Below are 23,099 nucleotides of genomic sequence, written 5' to 3'. Positions count from 1 at the left end.
TCCCTTGTTTCTCTCTCCTTAACCCCCCTTCTTTCTTTCTCGCGCGTTTTCTCCCAGCCTAAGCGGGATCCCTTCTAGTCCAGCCTGTGGTGCGGGACGTGGGAGACAGAATTCCCGAGTTAGAGGAGGCGGTCCTCTCGCCGTCCGGGCCGGGGAGAGCGAAAGCTTCCAAGAAGCGCGCGCCGCCCGGGCTTCCGAAGAGCTGGGGTCCCGGGCGGTGTCAGCTGGGCCTCTTGAGAGCGGGAGGACTGTGGGGAGTGGAGCTCCGAGAGCAGGGCTTTGCACCTGTGTGTGCTGCCGGGAGGCCGCTGCATCCCCGGTCGGTCGCCGGAGCTGGTGGGGTCAGACTCCTGAGCCCAGCCCCGGGCAGCTGGAGCGCGGCGGGAGGGCGCGCCTCCGGCGGGTGCACGGAACTCTGGGCCTCCCACGCCCGCCACTCGGAGTCTTCGCCCCATAGACTCGAGGGAGCTTGCATGCCTGCGTGCCCTCTTAAAAAAAAAAAGGGGGGGGGGTGGGGGGGGGGGAGGGGGACATACTTGAGCCGGGAGCCCGGCCTTCGCATCGGTGGCTGTGTTTGGCTTCAGGAAGAGTTCTTCCTGTAGTTCAACTTGCTATTGGCCGGAGTCCCTCCAACTTCTCTGTTTACTGCCCGGCGCGGCAGCCGAGCCGACCCGTTGCGTGAATTGATTTAACCCGAGGCGGGCGCGACTGCGCTGCCACTGTTAGCTGGAACGCTCGAGCCTCAGGTACTTGGACAGGCAGAAGGCTAATTGACCCCCGAGAGGCTGCGGGGTGGGGCTGGCGCACCGCGGCGGGCACGGCTAATGACAGCACCTGCAGTGCGAGGTTGCTCAAAGTTTCTGACGCTTGAGTTTCCTGTGGATGAAAGTGGGACGGGAAAGGACGGAGGACCGGTGTCAGATGCAGCCAAAGGGGGCTTTCTGGAGAGCGGGGGAGATTTCCGGGACCATCCGGGGCTGGCCGCGGGAGCGTGGGAGGCAGCTGGAGAAGAGAAGATAAAACCCGCGGGAGTGGCGATAGGAGACCTTTAGGCCCCGGAGGGTGTCCTTCTGACCTCACCAAGAAAACAGCGCTGTAGTTTTCCCGCTCCGCCTCCGCCGCTGCCGCCTACCCCTCCTAGCCTAGTAAATAACAAGTTACAAGCATCGAGCCTTTCAAAATGACCTTCGAATGGCACCAATGTGCGCCGTTTGTACCGGCCGTTTGCACCCTCCCAAATGCTCCGAAATTCTTCATGCATACCAGGTCCCGCGCTCCAGCCACCTCCGGAATTACACCGACACGGACTTGAGATTCCAAGCGGCGTCTTAGATACATCCCTTTTTATCTCCCTCCCCACTCCAAGTCCCTTCATATTTTCCCTCAATGGGTTGATTATGCACATTGACCCATTCAAAAGCAGTTGCCCGACCGACAGGCAGGCTTAGCGGAGAGGAATTTCTACGAGGCAACCTACTGGGGGCTGTCTGGTTCAGCCTCAGCCGCTGGGGGACCCGGCTCCGAGTCCGCAGCAATTTGGTATTAACTGTGTGGCTCAGGGTTGAGCTATGCCGAAAAGCCCTTTTCAGAATTTCTGCAAAGAATGTAATCCAAATTAGTTCTGCAGCTGTCCTTTTCCTCGTCTCAGGCGACACCGCCTCGCGCCCTCGCTGGTCTCTTCTCGCTTCCCCCCCGCGAATTGTCAGACCCACAAGTGAGCCCATTTAGAGCGCGAGGATTAGCGTGCCATTGTTGTTCCGTGCGTGACTCTGTACTTGAAATTCTAGGGGCACAAAGGCGAGCCTTGCTTGTTCAAAACACAAAGTGATCTAGATGAAAGGGCCGCACACAAAAAAAGCTCTCGGGTGCATCCCTGGGATAATTGTGACACCCACGCTAAGGTGATCCACTGGAAACTGTAAAATGCCCCGGGGACTTCTTTTTTTCCGTCCTGCCCCACCCCCATCCTGCAACAACACCTCGCAAGGAAAGTTCAGCTGGTTTTAATATAGTGCTTTTATAAAACCAAGTTACTGTCTGGAGTAGGCTGTGTATGTGAAGCTTGTATGTTCCCAAGTAAATACATACTGCGTGTCTCCCCTCTCGCGGTTAGCAGTCAGTAGCAGTTTGGAGGAGTTTGTTTTGGTCCAAATGAGAAATTAAGTGCGGATAAGTAAACTAAGCTGCCAGAGGGCGACAAGATGTTGAGTGAATTGCTTTTAGATGAAACAAATTAAGGAAACGAGGGAAGACAATCTGCTTCTCGCATTATTAGACACGCTTGGAGTTCAGGGGAAAGTGGCATATTTTTGAAATGCTAATTTCTTAAGAAGCAGAAGGAATGCACCTTATTTACTGCTCTATGTGAACAGAATAAAGATATGGGTAGGGGAAGGATTCTGTTGTATAGATTTAAGATATTTATTAAAATAATTTTAATGGAAGAGGTCCTGTTTTTGTATGTTTTCTTCTATTGCTTTAGAGAAGACAGTTTTTAGATTAATCTGAAGGACTTCGTCTCATTTCCAGTACCTCATTTTATCTAAACTATTATAGCCAAAGGCCCTTTATGTGACCATTATAAAGCCTTCGCTACCAAAAGGAGTAATTTCAGAATTTCTGTTTTCCTGGTATGATTGAAAACTAACATCACCTTTGAATTGAAATACAATATATAGTAGTGAAGTGATGCTCTTACATACCTCAGTAGATGTGGGATGGACAAGTTCAGTTTCCATTTCTTATTTCCAAGTAACTTAGTCCTGCTTTTCATTGTATAAAATGACATACATTTTTTGCTACATATTTAAGATACATCTCCAAACCTAGGGTTGATTCTTTAACACACATTTGAGAATAAAAAAAGTCAACAAAACTTAGATAAATGGTGATAAAAGATATTAAATATATTTTCAAAAATATCAATCTTCTTTCCTACACATGTTTACTGTAAGCACATCCATGGGGTACACTGTTTTCTTTTAATTTTGAAATTCTAGTATATGTAAAAGGAATCTTTTTAGATGAAGTATTTTTTTCTTCAGAATGGTTCTAAACAAATTTATACCTATTATAACTGCAAATCACTTGAAAGTACCATCCTATGGACTGTTACGATAAAATTGAATGACTGGTTGTGTCATGATTCCTCATTTTCTGATTTTTTTTTCCTCTTAAACCAAACTGCTTTTATTTTAATTATTCATGCGTAGAAAGTCAATTTTTTTTTGAAAATCAGTACTTACTGCTTTATATATATTTTCATTTAGTCACTGGAAATGTGTGTTAATTAAGAAATTAGATTAGAATATTTACCAGGGCATGCACTTTACAGATTTATGGATTTTTTACACTAACCTGAACACAGTAAGTTTGAATTGGCTAATTTTTAGAGTTTGCATTCATTTGAGGGAAAAATCATATTTCCTCCCTAGAGTGGATTCAAATATTTAGTATTCATGAGCTTTCATCCCTTTAGTTTTTAAATAGAAGTACTATTTGTCATGTCTTATGCATTCACCCTTTCCATTACTATAGATTCTTTCTTTACATCTTATTATTTGTTGAGTTTACACTTGTGAATATATTCCCCTCCACCACTAAGTGTATTCTTTTCTGTGTGTGCCTTTCCCAGCAACCTGCCACTCAGCCACTGCAGGAGTCCTCTGAGCCAGTTTTCATTCTTTCTTTCTGATAAATCTGATATGGCTGGTTGGCTGGACAATTGCAAGCCATTCCATTGCGCAGATTTATTCCTGAAAGAAAATAAAAAGGCATCGATCCAAGATCACTAGCACATCTCAGAAACCCTGACTCCAAGGCCAGGTCTTTCTATAGAGAAGTCCCTTTTTCCCTATCTCTTGCCTCTTTTCTTCTCTTGACCAAGGAAGGAAGGTAGACTACTGCCATTTCAAAAATACTAGGGATGCAAGGAATTGTCTCTCTAAATATTCTCGGAGGCCTTGTGATTATAGCCACCTTGAGATTAATGACTATGTAAGGTACACATTTTAGACAATAAATTGAATTAGAGTACCTTAAACATTATAATGCTTTGAAGTGGTGTTATGCTTATATTATTTCAAGCCAGTTATTAAGAAGATTTAACATATTAAAAATAGCAACAAGTTTTTGCTTTATTTTACAGTGTTCTGCTGCTGTTGGACATCTATGTGTAATTTGTAAGTGCCCAAAACATAAATGAAGCAAATGATCAAAAAAGATGTTCTGTTACTTGCAGACTTGCTGGCACTTGCTGTCTGATTTCACCCTTTGAGTGATACTGCTTTATAAAGATGTTAGTGTTTACATTAAAATTATCCTATACATGTTCAAGCCTATAGCGGTTCTATAAAAATTAATTGTCACACATACTCCACTGTTATCTTTTACAATGATCTGAGTATGTATTCAGGGTAGAATCTAATTATAAACTTTTCTTCAGGTTATATCATTTTAGGAATGTTCTATGTTATATTTGACCATATGGAACAAAACTTCACCTTTAATATGCATTTTCTGAATTATTTTAACTATTGGGAAGTTTGTGTAAAACCTTACTTTCAAGCTTTCTAACACAGTTGTTGACTGAAGTTTACAGTTTACAGTGACCGTTTCTTAATTTTCTTAATATTGTTTAATGAAAAGGTCCTAGATCAATGTGTTCTGAACCATAGCTGTTTTACGTAATTTGAAGGACATATTAACTGCTGATTTTGTGGTTAAGTGTGACATAGGACACAGATAGGTGGTTTAAATCAGACCCACTGTAAATTTCTACATTGTATGGCGGTTCCTCCCATTTCTTGTTAATACCTTGAGCAACTCACTCCATGTCTTTGTGACTTGGCTTCTGTGCCTGAGGGGGAAAATGCATGTGACACACTCTGTTTCTCCAATGTATAGCAGTTTCTGAAAAATGGCTTTAAAGTCTTTTATAATACTGAGATATATTCCAGTCCAGTTAATTGATATATTTTAAAATGTGTACACACATATAAATAAACATAATGTAAACTTTCAGCAGACTCTGTCTGCCATAAGAACACCTGTCCTAATGAAATAAAGAGGTTATTAAATCCAAAACATTTGTATTTGAAGTCCATTTCCCAAAAATATTACTTTTCAGAATTGCTCTGTGATCTTTTTAGATTTCATTGTGTGTGGCTTTTTCTCTCCTGGGTTGTTGATAATTCTGACATGTTTATTAAATAAATTGACCTGTTTTCCAAATCTTTAATAAAAGCTTTAAAGTCACTTTCTTGTTTTCATAGTTGACACTGAAACTAGTGGTTTCTGTTTGTATTAATTTTTTAAGAGGGAAGAGAACTGTCTCACTTTTATGACATAGAGGTGAAATATATGGGGCCTATTTGTAAAGCGGGTTTTTTTTTTTTTTTTGAACATACAGTAATTGTTTTACAGTTGTTTTCATTTTGAGTGATTGCTCTGCAGGCCCGTTGCTTTGCACAAATCCAGGGGGCAGCAGCCACATAGAATTGAATGGGAATGGTGCACACTTGAGCTGTGGGCAGTGGCACAGCAGCCCTGCTATTGTGTGATGATACGGAATAAAGCACCAGAATGAAAGTTACAAGAATCGGATTCTGGTCACACAATCATTTTCTATGTGATCTTGGGTTAGACTTCCTGCTCTGTGTCTCCATTTCCTCTGTCTCTCTTAGTATAGCTAGAGTGATACGTAAATGCTTCACATCTTGGATTTGTAGCGTGATTCAGTGAGAAAAATGGTGTTTAGATTTTTTAGAAAGAGAAATCCTTTGGTTTTTAATTAATTTTGTTTAGTGGACTTCTTTTCAAGTGAATTCATGTGTTGTAGCCCTGGTATCTAAAAACAGGTAAAAGGGGGGAAGGAGGGCTGCTTTTGTTAAAGCTGCAGCTGGATGCCAGCTTTGTCCTTGACTTTGTCACTCCCCCACTTTCTTTCCATTCTTGCCTCTACTCTCCTGTGCTTGCTTCACAGAAATCTAGCGCTGTTTAGAAACTACTGATCTAGTGCAGTCCTATCATTTTTTTTTAAGTGAAGAAAAAACTAGAAGCACAGAGAAGTGAGATGATGTAAGTTGGTTGGCAGCTTCTGACACCAGTATCATTTTTCCTTAACACATGTAGTACTTGAGAAGTTTGCAGACACTTAGAAAAAGGAATAAGCAAATACAAAGTTGTGTTGCTTTAGAAGGGAATTGCAAAATTGAAATGAAAGCAAATGGATTGGAACCATAAGCCTAACTACCATACTGTGAAGTTCCTTTCAAGGGGAAGACTGTGGGATCATCAGCATCTTTAATTTATATTTAGGAAGTAATCATTGATTGCATTTGTAGCTTGCCACACATTAAGATTAAAAAAAAAAAACAACTTTGTTAAAACATAGTTCTGTAAGACAATTTGTACAAGGATCTGATGAGACCTATCCATAGAATTTTGACTCTGAAAGTTAAATAAGAGTAGTCCACACTTGTATCTGTATACAAGATATTCTTTTACCTGGGACTTTATGAAGATGACCAGCAAGTAGAGAATGGTTATATCTCTATTCTGTATTAAGCAATATACATGCTTAAATAAAATGACTTACAAAGACTAAACAATAGGCTCTTCATCACCATTTAATTGGTGGGGACCCTTAACCAGCAAATCTGTGGAAGTATTTCAGATTCTTCCAGGGCCATCCTTGGACTAAGGTTCTTTTTCTTTTCCACTGTCTTTGTTGGGCTGCCTCCTTTCTTCAGACCCCTACTAAGATTAGTTATATTCTTTGAACAAGTATATAAGCTGTGCTTTAAGTACTAAGGCTTTATAAATGTATTTCTGTGACGATTTGCCTCCCTCTAGTTGCCTTCTGTAAGATCCTGCCTGTGGGCCTTGATACTTTGCTGTTTTGTTGATTTAAGCTTAACTGTTTCTGGTTGTCTCTGTCTTCCCTCAAGGGTCAGTGCTTCCTGGGACATAATCAGCATTCTCCTGGGCCATAGTGACAGAAGGGAAGTTAGAAACTTATTTTGGCAGGAAGAGTCAATTCCTGTTAGGAATTTGAGATGAAAATGGACCCCCTGTAAAACATTAACATAGACGCACCATGAAACTTCCTGTGTAACATCATTAAACCTCTCCCCTGAGATATAGCTCAGGGTCATTACTGTTAATCACGTTATTTCCAATATTGTAGGGGTTAGTGAAGCATACTAAACATCAGTAAGAATATGCAAGACTCAGTTTCTGACTCTAGGGAATTAGAGTAATAGGTATTAAGGCTGTATGAACGTTTACATATATTTCATTTGAAATACAGCCTAAAGGTGTTTATTTTTTTTTAATTTTTTTTTCAACGTTTATTTATTTTTGGGACAGAGAGAGACAGAGCATGAACGGGGGAGGGGCAGAGAGAGGGAGACACAGAATCAGAAACAGGCTCCAGGCTCTGAGCCATCAGCCCAGAGCCTGACGCGGGGCTCGAACTCACGGACCGCGAGATCGTGACCTGGCTGAAGTCGGACGCTTAACCGACTGCGCCACCCAGGCGCCCCATAAAGATGTTTAAAGAGAAGACACTGAATGGTACAATAAACACTTGTTTGTTTCCCAGAAATATCAGATTTGTAAATAGTAAGTTTCACCTAAAGTTTTACTACTCATCTGACCATTACCATATACATATACCAGCATAGGTGGACATTCAGGTTTTAAGCCTTTAGGATACAAGTAGGTATTATAAACCTGCTGTAAATAGATGCATCTTCTTTGATCTGCTAAGGATTATCTCATGGCTAGGCTTGTTAGGACAAAACAAAACAAAACAAAACAAAACAAAACAAAACAAAACAAAAAAAACTGGCAATAGATTCTCCAGGTTCTGTGACTATATCTAGTATGGTTATAGCTTGATTAATAAGTTGTACAATTCTGTATTTCAGGATGGGTCACCATCACTAGTAGGGGAATGCCTACTAGTCATGGGGTCATGGATGGTAGTGACTATTTTGCTATATAGGTGAACTCTCCTTTTATTAAAATCTGTCTTTGTCATTATTTTCTGTTCTTCCCCATGGGCTTAGAGAATATGAGAATATGAGTTCCTTTCTATAGGGACCTATGAAAACCAAATAAAAATAAAACAGAAACAGTATGTCTTTTAGTCACACACTTTTGTTTTCAGGAATTCCTTTAGTCCTATCATTTTGCCTAGAACTAAAGCAGTTAGACACTTTTTTAAAAAGGGAATTCGATTATATAGCTTTATATAGATTATATAGCTCAAAATTTATTCCCTGAGATTTTTATTGACCCCACCTAATCTTTAAAAACCTCATAGCAGGGCTATTGCAAGGTCTGCTGTGCTGGTCCCCTTGTTCAATGTCCTCTTATCTTTAACACTTTCTTCTTATCATTGCCAGATGACCATTTGTAGTACAATACTTTTATTATCCTACTTTCTATTCAGAAGCCTTCAATGGACTCCCACTGTAAAGTTCAAAGCCTACTAAAATAGTGTTCAGATTTGTAAACATCCATTCTTGAGTATTCTTATGATGGATTCTAAGAACCATGCTGATCTAGTCAGTATTCCATAACGATACCTTGCTTGTTGTCTCTGCTTTTTCTTACCCCCTTCTCTTGAATTGGTTCATTTGGTGCCTCTGCCTGTTCCAACTGTTGAACCTTTTCAATTCTACATTCTATCATAGCTCTTCATTACATCTTTTCTCATTGATTAGTCTATAATCCTTATCTCTGTTGCTTAATTTGGCACTTAATCTTAAACCATACTACAGTTTTAACTTTTTAAGAGCAAGAGTTTTTATCCCCTGCTGAAACTAATGCAGTGCCATATATATAGTAAGCTCTTTAAAAATATTTTTTAAATGAAAAAATAACATACATTTGCTGAAACAATTTTCAGCTCATTCATGGATGGCTATTATTTGTAATTAAGCCATATAATGCACAAAGTAAGCTGTTCTATAAACATAATTATAGAATTCTTAATAATAGATATTAGGCGTGTTTACCCTGGGAATTTCTTTAGTAGCTTTCTCGAGCTTCCTAGGGTATTTCTTTCAATGGATTGTTTCCAAGAATATTTCATTTGTCCCCATTCCCATTTTTAGAGTCTGCTCATAATATGGTACAAAGTATTTCTGTTGGTTTTATTTTTGGTGAGTTAAATATATGTGAATACCATTCTTAAACATGTAACTGTTTTTATAGTCCACTATTTTTTATGTGCCATCACATTGTTATTTCTTATCTCCCATTTAAAATTTTTAATAACTTTTTAAGAAATAAGCATGTACCGATCCATCAAAGTATTTCAGGACAGTATTAGGAACAGGAGAGCATATAAGAAGCTTAGGATGCCAACTTTCTCCTTTATTTTAAAGAAAGATAGATGAGGCCAATAAAACAGAATATAAAAAATATGTTATTAAGTGATTTTCCAAACATTTGGGAGACATATTTCCCTCCAGAGAGATGCTGATAAGCATTTCATGAAAAAATAGTTCCAGACAGAATGCAGTATTTTCTATTCATAGATATATGTGATAATACAACTTTCTTATAACTGAGATTTCTTAGTATCTTAAAATAGACAACTAGACATATGCCTACCATTTAAAAAGTGTTCTTTTAAGAAAGCACTTGCCACATAACTGAATCAGAGGTGGTTGGGATTCTCTTAAGCTGCTCTTTTTGATGATCCATCCTGCCTTCTGAAAATTAGTGAAATGATTATAGTCTCTATTGAGTCAAATTCTGTGAGTGAAAGATGCTCTTCCAGACATTTCTTCTCCAATTACAAGATTCTAAGAAAGTTACCCTGTCTAAGTCACTGCAGTATTCTAATTTTACTTTAGTTTATAATAGCTTGAAGAGTTAATGTAACTTTCAAAGTTACCTGTCTAAAGAATAATCTCTTAATGAGAGAATTGGGCATAGAGACATTAGCACTTCTGTCTGAATTCTTTTGGAAATTTCTAGATTGTTTTTCCTACAAGCTTAATGAGAAGAGAGTTTGAGTCAGGGATTATTGTTCCTACTATGAGGAAATAGAGCTATAAAGAGGTAGCATGTGAGAGTGAAGCCTGGTTGTTGCATTAGTCTGGTACAGTTACATGCCTGCCCTGTCCTGAGAACCAGCTGGCTCTGCCTTCTGCTTGATTGACAGAAGCTAGGGATGCCTCTCAAAGGTATTGCTCCTTCACTTGTCCCACTGTGTGGGAAAGAGATGCTTAGTACACCTAATTCTTCTGCCTTCAGGTCAACAGCTTTTTGCTTTTCCTGTAGCCATGCGAAGAAACTTTTCCAATAAATCTATCATTTAAGGTGTCCTCCTGTAGGTGACATTGTATTTCTCCTCCTCCATTGTATTCTCTCCAGAGTTCTTTGTATTTAGTATATTAAAAGAAACTATCGTGGAAGCTTTGTCTTCTTGCAAAAGACTTCAAAGCAGGGGTATATCTAAGGTTTTATTTCCTGTACTTACACAATTTTGGGAACTGCTTTAAAAACGATTCAGAAGTAAAATACAAATTAGGAACAGAGCCTTGGAATACACCAATGCCATACAGGGGCTCTGAATCAAAAGCCTTAAAAAACCCCACAAAACTTTGTGGTAAATCTGCCTATGTTTGAAAATTATATATTTTATGAAGTAACATTGTTTCCTGTTTATGAAGAATTTTGAGTATCATTGTGTAATTTTTAGTTGTTTTTTTCCCTACTGTATGCAGTTGGTATTCCACTGTTAATATAGAAGAATACATTGCTTCAGGGGAAAAAAAAAGTCATATGGAGCAAAATCATACTGTAAGGCCCTAAAGTATGTCTTTGGCTGATGTGTGTACTACGTGGATATATGTACTACATATGCACTACACAGAGGTACTTTTAGAATATTTTTCTCTATGACCATGCCAAATCCAGGTATATATATATTTTCCTGATAACATATTTTTGACTATGGGTCATGTAATACTATCTCTGAGACAGATCTGTAGTTTATAATAGGTGGGTGTGATTTGAAGAAATTTTGCAGTTTTGGAATGTAAAAACTGTATTGCTAAGTCCCTACCCCTTGAAATATATAGCTCATTGAATTGTTAGTCATTTGTTATTTAGCATGGATAAAAATCTGTCTTTGACTTTTACCCTCTAGCTAAGTTAAATGTGGTCATTTTAACTATAGTAGACATTATTACTAGCTGTGAATGAAACAATGCATCTAAATTAAAATCAGTACTCAGTTCAGATATATGGTAATATTTAACTAATATATTAACACATTTAAGTAACAATCACAGGATTGGTATTTCAAGTTCCACTTTTACTATGTAAAAATATCAACTGAACAGTTAATAATATTTCCCAGTTGTTTAAACTTCAAATTTAGCAGCCCCATTATCCCTGGTGATATATCGAAGCCTTTAAAAGTGTACTTAGAATTAACGGAAACTGAAGTGATTGGTATTCTAATATCATTCTTTAGTGGCCTTTTTTTCCCCTTTCTTTTTTTTTTTTTTTAAGTACAGGATGAAATTTGAAAGTATAAAAAGGTTTGAGATAAATTGAACTAGACAAAACAGTTTATGCAACTGTTAGTTAAAGGGGCATTCGTTATTTCTGTGCTTACTATATTGCTTGTGGCCAGAATTAGCACACCATGAGCCAGAGAAGGAGATAAGACAAACAATGGCATGCAGCTAATTTTGTTTGGCAAATTTACATCTGATACATGCTATTTCACTCCTACAAACTGATTCAGTCACTCTTTGAAAGGTGCAGATGAAGTTTGTCTCACACAGTTTTAACAGCTTTCACTCAATATTTATAGGCTCTATAAAAATAAATTTCTGTAAGTACCATATTTCTCACTGGCAGAAGGAGCACCGTGAGGGTAGATGTACAAGTGAAAAAAAAAAAAAAAGGAGAAACAAAAATGTTTCAATTGTTCCAGGTCTGAAAAGAATAAAATATATCAAAACATCCCAAATATCTATTTCAAGGGCATATATAGTGAGTATATGGTAAATATATAGTGGGTATTCAAGGATTTTGACTGCATATGACGGAATCATAAGTCCCGTTATTTTATAGTAATTTTGTGATTTGAGTCTGGATGAGAATCATTCTCCAGCTAGTCATTCAGATAAGCCACCAGGATAGGATCCATGGTAATTATCAGGAAGTCATTATAAAACAAAACAAACAAGAAACCCAAACTTTGGTCTTTGTAAAAAAAAAAAAAAAAAAAAAAAAAAAAAAAAAAAAAAAGGTGCCATCATGCAAAAGAATACATTTTAGTGAAATTTCTGGATGAGGCTAGCATATATGAAAAAATGTCACAAAATATGTAACATTTGATGGAAACATGATTCTAGGAAAATCCAGGTGTTTGTATAATAATATCCTTATTTTGGGACTCTCAAACGCATTTCTAAAAGTCTTTTCTCACATAGGTGCATTATAAGGTATTTGAAGGTTATGATGTTATTTATATATCTGCTAGAGCTTTGTCATGGTTCAAGACTACATTCTCCATAATCAAGCTCACTATAGAGAATAATTCTCATATTCATGAATTGTTCATCTCATCATATTTCCAGTGGTTATTTCAAGGTTAATTTTTTTCAGACAGCTTCTCTCTTGATTAAAGTCTGTAGTAATTGTATATGTGCTGATATAGCACATGAAGGTTTCAAACTAAAGACATCTTTGATTTCATACCAAGTCAAGATCAAATGCTTTTCAATGCTTCCTACTCACATTTATGAAAAATAACTTTAATGTTTATTCTTGATTTCTACTAAGAATGTGGAGACTTTTGTTTGGCATTTTCAAAATTCTGTATAGACTTGTGTCCTTTAAGAGTATGAGCAACAGAGTGTCATTACTAGGACTATTATTCAAATGCTATATTCCTTACAATTTGCTAATTGTTAAAATACTGAAATACATTCTTATTGATTGGATTTCCCAGATCCACCCCTCTCCAAGCTCCCCTTCTTTAGACTATCCCAGATAAGCTAAAGAATTAATACCTGGCACAATAACAGACCTTCCCTTCAAATCTCTCTTCTAGCAAAGCTGTGATCCATTCTGATGTGCTTTTGTATTAGTGTCACTAAATACTTTTAACATTACCTGTATATATTATAAAAACATTGCTGTAAGTATTTTAAAATAATAGTATATGAATATTGTCATACTAACTTTGCCACAATTAAGTATTAGCCAGTTTGAAGGAGGCATGTTTCCAAGTTAAGCGTATAATGGAATAGGTACTTTCTTACTTGACTTGAAGTTTGATAAGAAATGGCTTAAAAATGATAGACAGGATGCCACTTGTCCACATATTGAGTTAACCTAGGAGAAAATCACATAAGGGAGGCAGGCCAAAGGACTAAAATAAAATGGGTACTATGAATTTTTGTGAGAATAGATGTGGATGGCGATATGTCATATGTGTCTATAAATTGGGGTACTGAAGAATTTCAGCAATTCATATTTGTGATTGCCATAATTTATGTGGTATTAACCATATTACATGCTTATATTATTAATTAGAATGAGTAGTTTTCTGGCAAGGTGTCATCTGTCCTGTGCATTCATTAAGTCACTTAAGACATGGTTGCAAGTTCCTTGGTGGCACCACACATACTCTCTTCATTTCTGGTGGGTAAGGAGAAGAAAACATCCAATTTAAAATTTTATACTTACACAATTAAAATGTAATATCATGAAAGAAATTGTATCAATTTAACTATGGTACTCTTGGTAACTTAGATTTTGATATGTGATTTATTTACTTCTTGCAAAGAAAAACCTGTATTGCAACAGAATAATGGAGTACCATTTCCCTTGAAAAAAGATTAAAGAAAGAGGGAGATGCCAAGTATGGAAACAAGGAGGCTTGGGAAGGGGTCATGATAATCATCTTTAAAAGTTAGAGGGCTGTTACATAGAACAGGGATTAACACTGTGCTGTGTAGCCTTGGAGAACAGAAACATTAACAGCTGTTTGAAATTGTAAGGCATCAGATTTCGACTGAACACCATCAAGGAGTTTCTCACAGTTAGAGCTTCCCAGTGTTGGGATGGTCTATCCTGGGAAGTAGTGAGTTCCTTCATGTGACGGGTGGTAAGCTCTCATGTAACCTTGTATGATAAGGAATGAATGAGGCAGCTGAGGAACAACTGGTCAGTGATATAGGGGGTGGGGTTTGGGTTCAGTGACTTTTGAGGGCCCTTTCTACCCGTAGTGTCTATTACAAGCACACCCAGCCCATATATCCTTTTCTGGTCTCTGAAGAATGGAGCCACTGAAACCCAAACTTCATGTCATGTCCCTGTGGTTAGGAGTTCCACTGAAATGCTTTTCACCATCCTACCTACCCTTCATAGATGGCTGGATTTGTGAAGGGTCTTTTAAAGATTTATTTTCTTATATAAAAGATATTTTGCTTTTATTTTTATTCAACAGTCTCTATATTAGATATTTACACCTCTAACCAATGTACTATCACAAATAATTCTCAATTTAAAACTTGCACAATGCAGAATAAAAGTTTACAAGCTTACAATTATATATTTCATTGTGCTCCTGGGTTTATGCCAGCAGGTATTTGTAAGACTGTGTCTAACTTTAAGACCAGAGGGAGAAATACATAAGCAGGTGGGCGCATAGGCAGAGTAGGAAGTTAGAAATCTGCACCTCCAGTTGTGAGTGGACAGTACCTCCAGTTGAGAAATAGAAAAAGATAAGCACTTTTCTAAAGGGATTGAAAATCAAAAGGAAGTAAAAAGATGAAGTTACATGTGCATGCTTTACTTAATTACAAATAAAATAGATCTTTATTAGCTTCGGAAATATTTCACTTCATGGCCTTTGACATTTCAATCTCTTTTATTACTTCTTTTGGATCTACACTGTAAGGCACACGCTAAATACGATTTTCACTTTTTTCCTTTGTGCCATTCTTTTAACATTCTTTTAGGCGTTCCTGATATGAAAACTGCATTCCTGTCATATACTACCTTTTGCCTTACATTGTTCTGATGTACCACCTCTCTTCACTACCAGCAGTCTGTATCTATTTTAATGGCCCCTCTGTACCAAGCACTATGATCGTTGGCACTCTTAATGCATTATTTTCAGTGTTCCCTAAAAGTTGCACAGTGGGTGGTATTAAGCCCATTTTGTAGATAAGGAAACTGAGACTCATTACATAATTGGCCAAGATCACAAACCTACTTTTCAGCATAGGCAATATTCTAAGAATACACTTGAATATGATTGAAAATGTGTTAGACTTAGATTTTGGTTACCTATTTTTAAAGAGACCGCGAAGACAACCTACTCAACAAAAAATAAGTTTTTCTTTAACGCCCATCTAGCCATGGTCCTCTTAATTATCTTCTTAGTTTCTTGATTCCCTTCTCTGTTTCTCCACTATGTAGATTATTCTGAGCTCTTATGTCTCTCTAGAAGCTCCAGTTGTTATTACCTACTATCTTTACTTGGATATACCATAGTGTCTCCAACTCAAGCTGTCCAACATTTTACTGTTCTCTTTTCACAATTCAGTGTGGTTTTTTAAATTGGTATATATTTTTTTAAAACACAATTAGCTCCTCATTGGTAAAAAGCCAAGGAATCATTATATCTAATTTTTATTGAAGGGTTATATGTCAGGAAGTATGCTAAGTGAGTCTCATACAATATCTCATCTAATCTTTACAACATGGACACTACTGTCCTCATTTTACTGGCAAAGAAACAAAAGATTAGAGATATTAAGTAGTTTACCAAGTGGCACACAACTGTGCAGGTGGAAGATCTGTGATGCCTAAGCTCTTATTATTTTCACATGGTCCAAATATCAATATTTTATATGTGAAAGTAAAACCTCTAAGAAGGATCTTGACAGTATGGATTAGTTTATTAACTATTGTAGGTCATTTACAATTATTTTATTTGATGTCCATAATAGTTATTAATAACTAAATATATTTGTGAATATGCCAGACTTCGAAACAGGATCAAGTATATTAACAACATATGCTACTTTTCTATTGCCACATTATAATATCTAATATTGTCACATAATTAAGTAAGTAAGTAAACTTACAATATATCAAATAGAGTAGCCAGCTTAGTCACTTTTAAAAATGATAATATGAAGTAAAATTTTGTGAAGAGTCAAAGCAGAGGTTTGGTAGAGGGACTTAAGAATTAAATAGGTCTTGGGGCGCCTGGGTGGCGCAGTCGGTTAAGCGTCCGACTTCAGCCAGGTCACGATCTCTTGGTCCGTGAGTTGGAGCCCCGCGTCGGGCTCTGGGCTGATGGCTCAGAGCCTGGAGCCTGCTTCCGATTCTGTGTCTCCCTCTCTCTCTGACCCTCCCCCGTTCATGCTCTGTCTCTCTCTGTCCCAAAAATAAATAAAAAACGTTGAAAAATTTTTTTTTTTAAAAATAAAAAAAAAAAAAGAATTAAATAGGTTAGGTGTGAATCCTAACTGTGTAAAGATGGGTTATTTATTTGAACTTTTTAAGCTTCAGTGTTTTCATCTGAAATTATAATACTAATATCAACCTCATAGTTGTGAGGATTAAATGAGATAGTACTTTTAAAACAGTACCAACCATATAGTAAATGCTCAATAAATGTTAACTATATTATGTATACTATTGTGGTATTGGTAGTACAATGATACGTAAGGTAGTTAAAAGTAAAACAAAATGAAAGCGTCATGAATTGAAACTTACAAAATGTTAAATATGGGAAGACAATGGACTGTCTGAAACTTTCTCAAAATTTGATTTGAATTCTCTGCCATTGTTTACAAAAACAAGTGATGCAGTATTGCTTTGCAGAATCATTGTATACTCGGACATGCATAAGTACCATAAATAGACGTTTCGGGAAAGAATTTGACTCTCTCTGAGGGGCGGTTTTCTCAAATCATTTTTCCTTCATATTCTGTTCTTATAGTTTTGGTGTTAAAAAAAAGAAGCTTACAGAGACAGTTTTGTTCTGAAGATTTATGTTTACCTGGCAAACTCAGATCCTCTGTTCTTTCATCCTCATTGTTTTTTAAAGCGCTTTCAAGAGAAAATGGTTTTTAATCAAATTCATGAGATAACTTTTTATGTTACATTTTATAGGCATTTAAACTTTTCAAGATAGGGCACAACTAATATAATGTATGACTGAATATATTTTTGGAAAAAAATTCTGCAGGCTAGAGCAAAATCTTCAAGATCTATATACAGATACTGAACAGATTTTTGTCACGTAAAAGAAAATGTGTAAGTTTTGGTGATTTAATGTTCTCCTCTGTTGTAATTTGGACACATTTATTTGGATAATTAAGGAATCAGGTAAAGACTATATATGTCATCATATATATGACATATGACATAGCCCCGTGTTTAATTCACAGGGCTATGTTAATAGCACTCACTCACTGATTAACCCTGGAATATCTCAAAACCTTACATGCTGAGAAAAAACATTGTTATTGAGAAGGGCAGTTTTACTCTTCTAAAATTTACTGCTTGCTTTCTTGCAATAATCTCACAATTCCCACAGCCAGTGAGTTCAATCAGGAGAATACTTATCTCTCCTATTTACCCATCTGGAAACTCAAGGATGCTGTGAATTACCCATTTTGACAGAAAAATAAAAGTAAATAATTATTTTTATTTATGCTATTACCTTTAGAGTGAGAGGGAGGTAGAAATTTGGTTTATAAACTCCATTAGATGTTATGTTATTCAGCTAATAGGTGGTGCTTCAGAATAATATGGGAAGTAGGGATGTATGATTCTGGGACACACTAAGTATGTGTTGTATATACCCTTAAAATAAAGACCCTTTTAACATAGCAGTTGAATTACTAAAAAAATTAGATGTGAAATAGTAATCCAACAAAATAATTGTCACATGTCAATTTCTTCTTAAATTTTAAATGCGTTTGTTAGGTACGGGTGTTGACTTTCACTGTGATCAAGTTTATAGCTACAGCTATCCTTTTTACTTGAATGCAAACCAGTAAACTGGAACAACAAACCATAATCTAAGCCAGCATCACTGATTTTCCTCCATTGATTTTGTTATGATCTGTCATTAATATGACATTCTCTTTAACCTATGGTTGAGCACAAATTCAGAGGACAAGTGTTATCTGCACATTTGAACACAAATAATTTAAAATATATTTATCCAATTAAGATGTCCTGATATATTTTAACTGAAGATACTATGAGCAGATTAGACTCCATCAATGCATTTCATAAATGATAGTATAGTTACTATGGTAACCCTTAACCAGGTATTAGGTGGTGTAATTTGGATTAGTCCTATTCTACCATGAAGGTGGTGAGGTAATAGAAATGAGAGTAATTAATATCCGGGCCTTGAGGTTTTTTTGTTTGTTTGTTTTTTAAAGACGATGTGCTGAGTTTATGAGAGAAGCAGCGATATTGGACAGGGTAAATTAGAGTGCTAGAAATCAAATGACCACCACATAACATTCAGCCAGTCTCTCCTTCCTTTATCTCCATGCTGGCTTTCGTTTTAGATCCTATTGTCTGCCACCCCTGAGTGGTTCTAATTGCATCCATGAATCAGGAACCAACTCATTCTGTTCTTACAAAGCAGTCTTAATCTTTCACTGCCAGTCAATATCCTACTTAAGAACCAGTCTAGAGAGCACCTTTTCCATTAAAAAGAGTTTTTAGTTTTGTTATTAATTTTGACTTTCTTATTTAAACCTCATCATTATAGTTTTAAAATACAATGGAATTTGTTAGGATTCCCTGTGTTTAGGAGTTAATTAACATCCTACCCTAGCCCCTACCACAGATTTCTCTTACCAGCTTGTACACTGAGAGGGCTTTACAAAGATGCTAACTGTGTCACTTGTTTCCTTCTATAGTGATTTGATATGTAGTCTGTATTTGATATGTATCTGTGTGTAGCAGTTTGGATTTTTAACTTTGATGTTGTTTAATTTTATTTCAAATCACTTCGTACTCTTAGTTTTTGCAAGTATACTAAAGTGGATTGTCTATGGAAATATCTGCCTGAAATGAGTATTCGCAGAAATTTGATTTTTAATGAATTATTTTCCTCAGATTTTAGTGAGGCCAATTTCAAATAACCATTCTGTTTATCCTTTATCATTTAATGCAATAACTTTAATATTATCAAGGCCACCATCACCATCAATACATTCCTGAAAAAGAACATGATGATTTGCAATCTTTTTCCAAAAAGAGAGTTGAAAAGTTGTATATATTATGTGATTAAAATTTTGTTATATTTATGTCACACCAGGTTCCTTGTAACTCATAGATTAAATCATATTTCTCACATTTCTAATATTTTCAATTATTCCAATTAGAATTTATTGTACTTCTAAAAAATAGAAATGAATGATCTGTAATACATTCTACTGCTAAGAAGAAAGACAGCAAGCACTTTGAGAAATAAAGTCTAGAAAAGCAATGTAGGTTTCATAGGTTTTTCATTCTTCTTCACTAGAAGTCTTGAGGAGGAATATCAGTGCATATGATTCTGGGAGCACACAAGAATGGCGGCACTGGTAGGTCCCAAATAACTATTTTCAGAGGAGGTTATACACAGCTGTCCCTTTGACTGTGATCCCCATTTGGAATAGTCCCAGGACTTGTGAAAGATATCTTCTCTAGGATTATTGCCTGACATGCAACTATTCATGTCCTAAGACCTCACATTTACCCTGCACTGTCTCCCCTGATCACTGTTTCTCCAGTAAGAGTCTGATGTGGAGTTAGAGGCTGGCCTAGCAGATATTACCTCAGCAGTCATTATTCCTTTTTTACCAGTTCTCCCTCCTTTTCCTCTGTTTCAACTATAAAAAAGTTCAGGTAACAATTTGAGCTCTCTATTCTCTAAACTATTTAGAAATTAAGTCTAAGTGGATGGCCAAAGTTGTCTTTCACAACAAGGATCAAAATTGTACCTAGCAGGGACTTACAGTGCCAGAAATGGTTTATTTTAATACAAATATTTTGATTCGTCGTGGTTTCATGGATCGCTGCAATTCTCTTAGTGCATTATGGTTACGCTCTGTAGTTTTTACAGGTATGCAAATGTTGAAATATATTTAATAGCCGTGACACTATTAAATGCCCCGTTATTTCCTGAGATTTTTAGGTGGGTCTTGGGAAATTCTGAGATGAAATTATATAATTTGTAATTGAGAAATAACATTCATTCTTGAATGGAATTTGCAGTGAGGGCGTTATGGAGGAAGAACAAAGTGGTGCCATATCTATGGTTGTGATCAGTGACAATGATGAGAATGTTTTCAGATTATTTTTCTAGGCATGGATTCTCTCTGTTCCTTGAAACCTGTAAACTGAGATGTGCTAATCTAGAAAATCAATTCCTTGTCAATTAATTTATTGTTACAATTAGACTGATTTGTGGTCAAAACTCCCCAGTGATACTGTTACCAAAAACTATTCATTAAACAAATTGTGTGTGTGTGTGTGTGTGTGTGTGTGTGTGTGTGTGTGTGTGTACAAAATGAGAAATTGAAAACTACATAGATATTTGCAACTAGTTAGATATATACACACACAATACACACGCACACACACACTGAGAACAATGAAAACTACATAAGATACTCCCAGTTAGTAATACATTTTGAAGGTTTCTTTCCTAAGTTTTTTCTTATCGGAGTAATGTATTAATGTATTTTTATAGGTTGAAAATTGAAACAGCTCCACACTGTAGGATTGTGTTATATTTTCTTTCATACAGTGTGCAGTGTTTTAATTCTTATAATAACAGGTTTGTTCAGTTTGCCAGCAGGAGGCCCTTCAAAGCAAGATGATGCCTCTTGGTTGGCAGATTTCTGTATAAATAAATAACACCCTGCACATTCCTTTCCAATATCCGAGTAAGTGAGATAATGCTATAGAACTTTTTTTTTTCATTTAAAAAATAGCTGTATTCTGTCAGTGACCTGTAATAAATAGCACTGCAAGGAAAAGCGACAGCCTCATTCACCTTGCATCCATGCAGAAATAACTGAGCTCTATTTCCATGGCTGGAGAGAGAAGAAGAAAGAAGAGAATGAAAGAAAAGAACGACCTTGGATTGTAGTTACTCTTACGCTAACAAGGGGGAATTTCACAGACTACTTTTTACTACATTGAAATTTAGCACTCAAACCACAACAAATAGTCCCTGTATGCTAAGCATTTGGAAACTTATTGATAATCATGGTGTGGATATTTAGTAGAGTCTATATCCCTGAATTCGATATATTTTTCTGTTAACTTTTCAACAATTGGCAAAATATTGAACTGAAAAAAAGTTATTGAAATGAAACATTTTTATGATTGAACATAATGATGTGGTGATTGCAAATACAGTTTTTGGACAAGGATGGCAATGTATGTTTAAGCTTTTCTAGTTCAAGACATGGCAACCTCATTTCTTTCACGTTGTCCTCAAGTCTCCCTAAAAAGCACCATTAATTGTTAGCATTTAAAAATATTTAATATAATAAGGGAAAAATAAGCCATATGCTACGGTCATATGCTACTAAAACTAAGACCTTTAAATTCTGTCTAATGAAAAGTTATAGAAGATTTGGTGCTTTTGAAGTTTAAATTGTGATTCACAAATATTATTCAATCAACAATATAAAAATATGCAGTGACTGGGCGTTTGAAATTAAAGCCTTTGCTCAAACTTGTCTCACATTAAAACTTACAGAAATCATGCAAACATACTTCAGTAAGATTCAGTCCATTGCAATTATTTATATAGTCTGCATAGCCATTTATTTGTACAACACCTAACAAACATTGCCCAGCAAATGGGATCAAACAGCCTGATATACATAGACCAACCCTAAAAATATTTGGCCCTGGCTCCATGATCAGGCCATTTCAATCTGCATAGAAAGTCAGGACTACAGGATTTAATATATTTGCCATCCACTAAACAACATCAGTAAGGAGGATACTTGATAACTTGATATACTCAGAACCTCTGGATAATTTTTACAAATAAAACGCATAAATTCAGCACATCCCACTGAGGTTGAAAATTATTTTGGGTATTGGTATATTAAATATATTTCATGTTTGCTGTGGGATATATATATATATAATATGTATGAGACTCGGAATTGTTTGCAAAGAGAGTTCTTAAAATAATCATTTTCCAGTTATTTTACAGAAAATAAATTTAAGACTCAGAGAAATTATTTGCCTAAGAATAAGTATCCAACCAGTGGAAGAGACTGGAAGTCTTCTGGTCAACAGAAGGCTATTACAGGTCAAATTTGGAGGGAGTCAAAAGTTATAAGCAGGTTTTCGACTGCAGTAGGTGTTGGTCCCCTGTCTCCCACATTGTTCAGTGTCAATTATACTTCCACAATTTCAGTGCACAAGATCAATATAGATGCTGTTTGATGGTGAATAAACATGGATTTCAGTAAAGGATAAAAAGGTTGGAATAAACTGCTATTGTCTTTTTGTGTCTATAGAAGTGATTTTTTTTTTGGATTCCTATAAAGTTTTGTTGTCTTAGAGCTTTCTGAAACCATTTCCAATTAAGAATGGATAACAGATCAGGAAACATATGGAGAATGGTCTCTGTTCTAGGATATAAAAACTAAAGTATGAACTTTAGAGTCAGCAAACCTGAGTTAAAGTTCCCGCTTTAGGACTTGCGAGCTGTGTGACCTTAGAAAACTTTACCTCTCTGTGCCTTAATATCTTCATCTTTAAAATGCGAGAAAATACATTTGCATCCTGGGTTTGTTTGGATGATTATACAAGAAAATGTGTTTAAGGCACTTAGCATGACATTTGGCTCATGGTAAGTACTTGAGAAATATTACTTTATTTTTATATCAAGATCTCTTTTAGATACTTATTTTTCGTGCTCTTTTTAAAACATACTATGTAAGGTGCTTTGTCTTTCATATTCCATTACAGAATACTGAATACACAAAACAAATTTATTTCATTTAATTTAGTACCGAGTGACTACTTCTGTACCAAGA

General features: G+C 36.4%; 1 protein-coding gene across 6 annotated transcripts in view; it reads left to right on the top strand.

Annotated features, from left to right (window-relative positions):
* The window catches only part of ERBB4 (erb-b2 receptor tyrosine kinase 4), a 1,166,318-nt gene that overhangs the window by 943 nt on the left and 1,142,276 nt on the right, over positions 1-23,099 (top strand). The gene's annotated exons all lie outside the window — the stretch shown is intronic.

The sequence above is a fragment of the Herpailurus yagouaroundi genome, unplaced genomic scaffold (assembly GCF_014898765.1).
Source record: "Herpailurus yagouaroundi ecotype Mexico unplaced genomic scaffold, PumYag 140, whole genome shotgun sequence".
Taxonomy (NCBI): Eukaryota; Metazoa; Chordata; class Mammalia; order Carnivora; family Felidae; genus Herpailurus; species Herpailurus yagouaroundi.
This window is presented reverse-complemented; position numbering and strand designations above follow the sequence as displayed.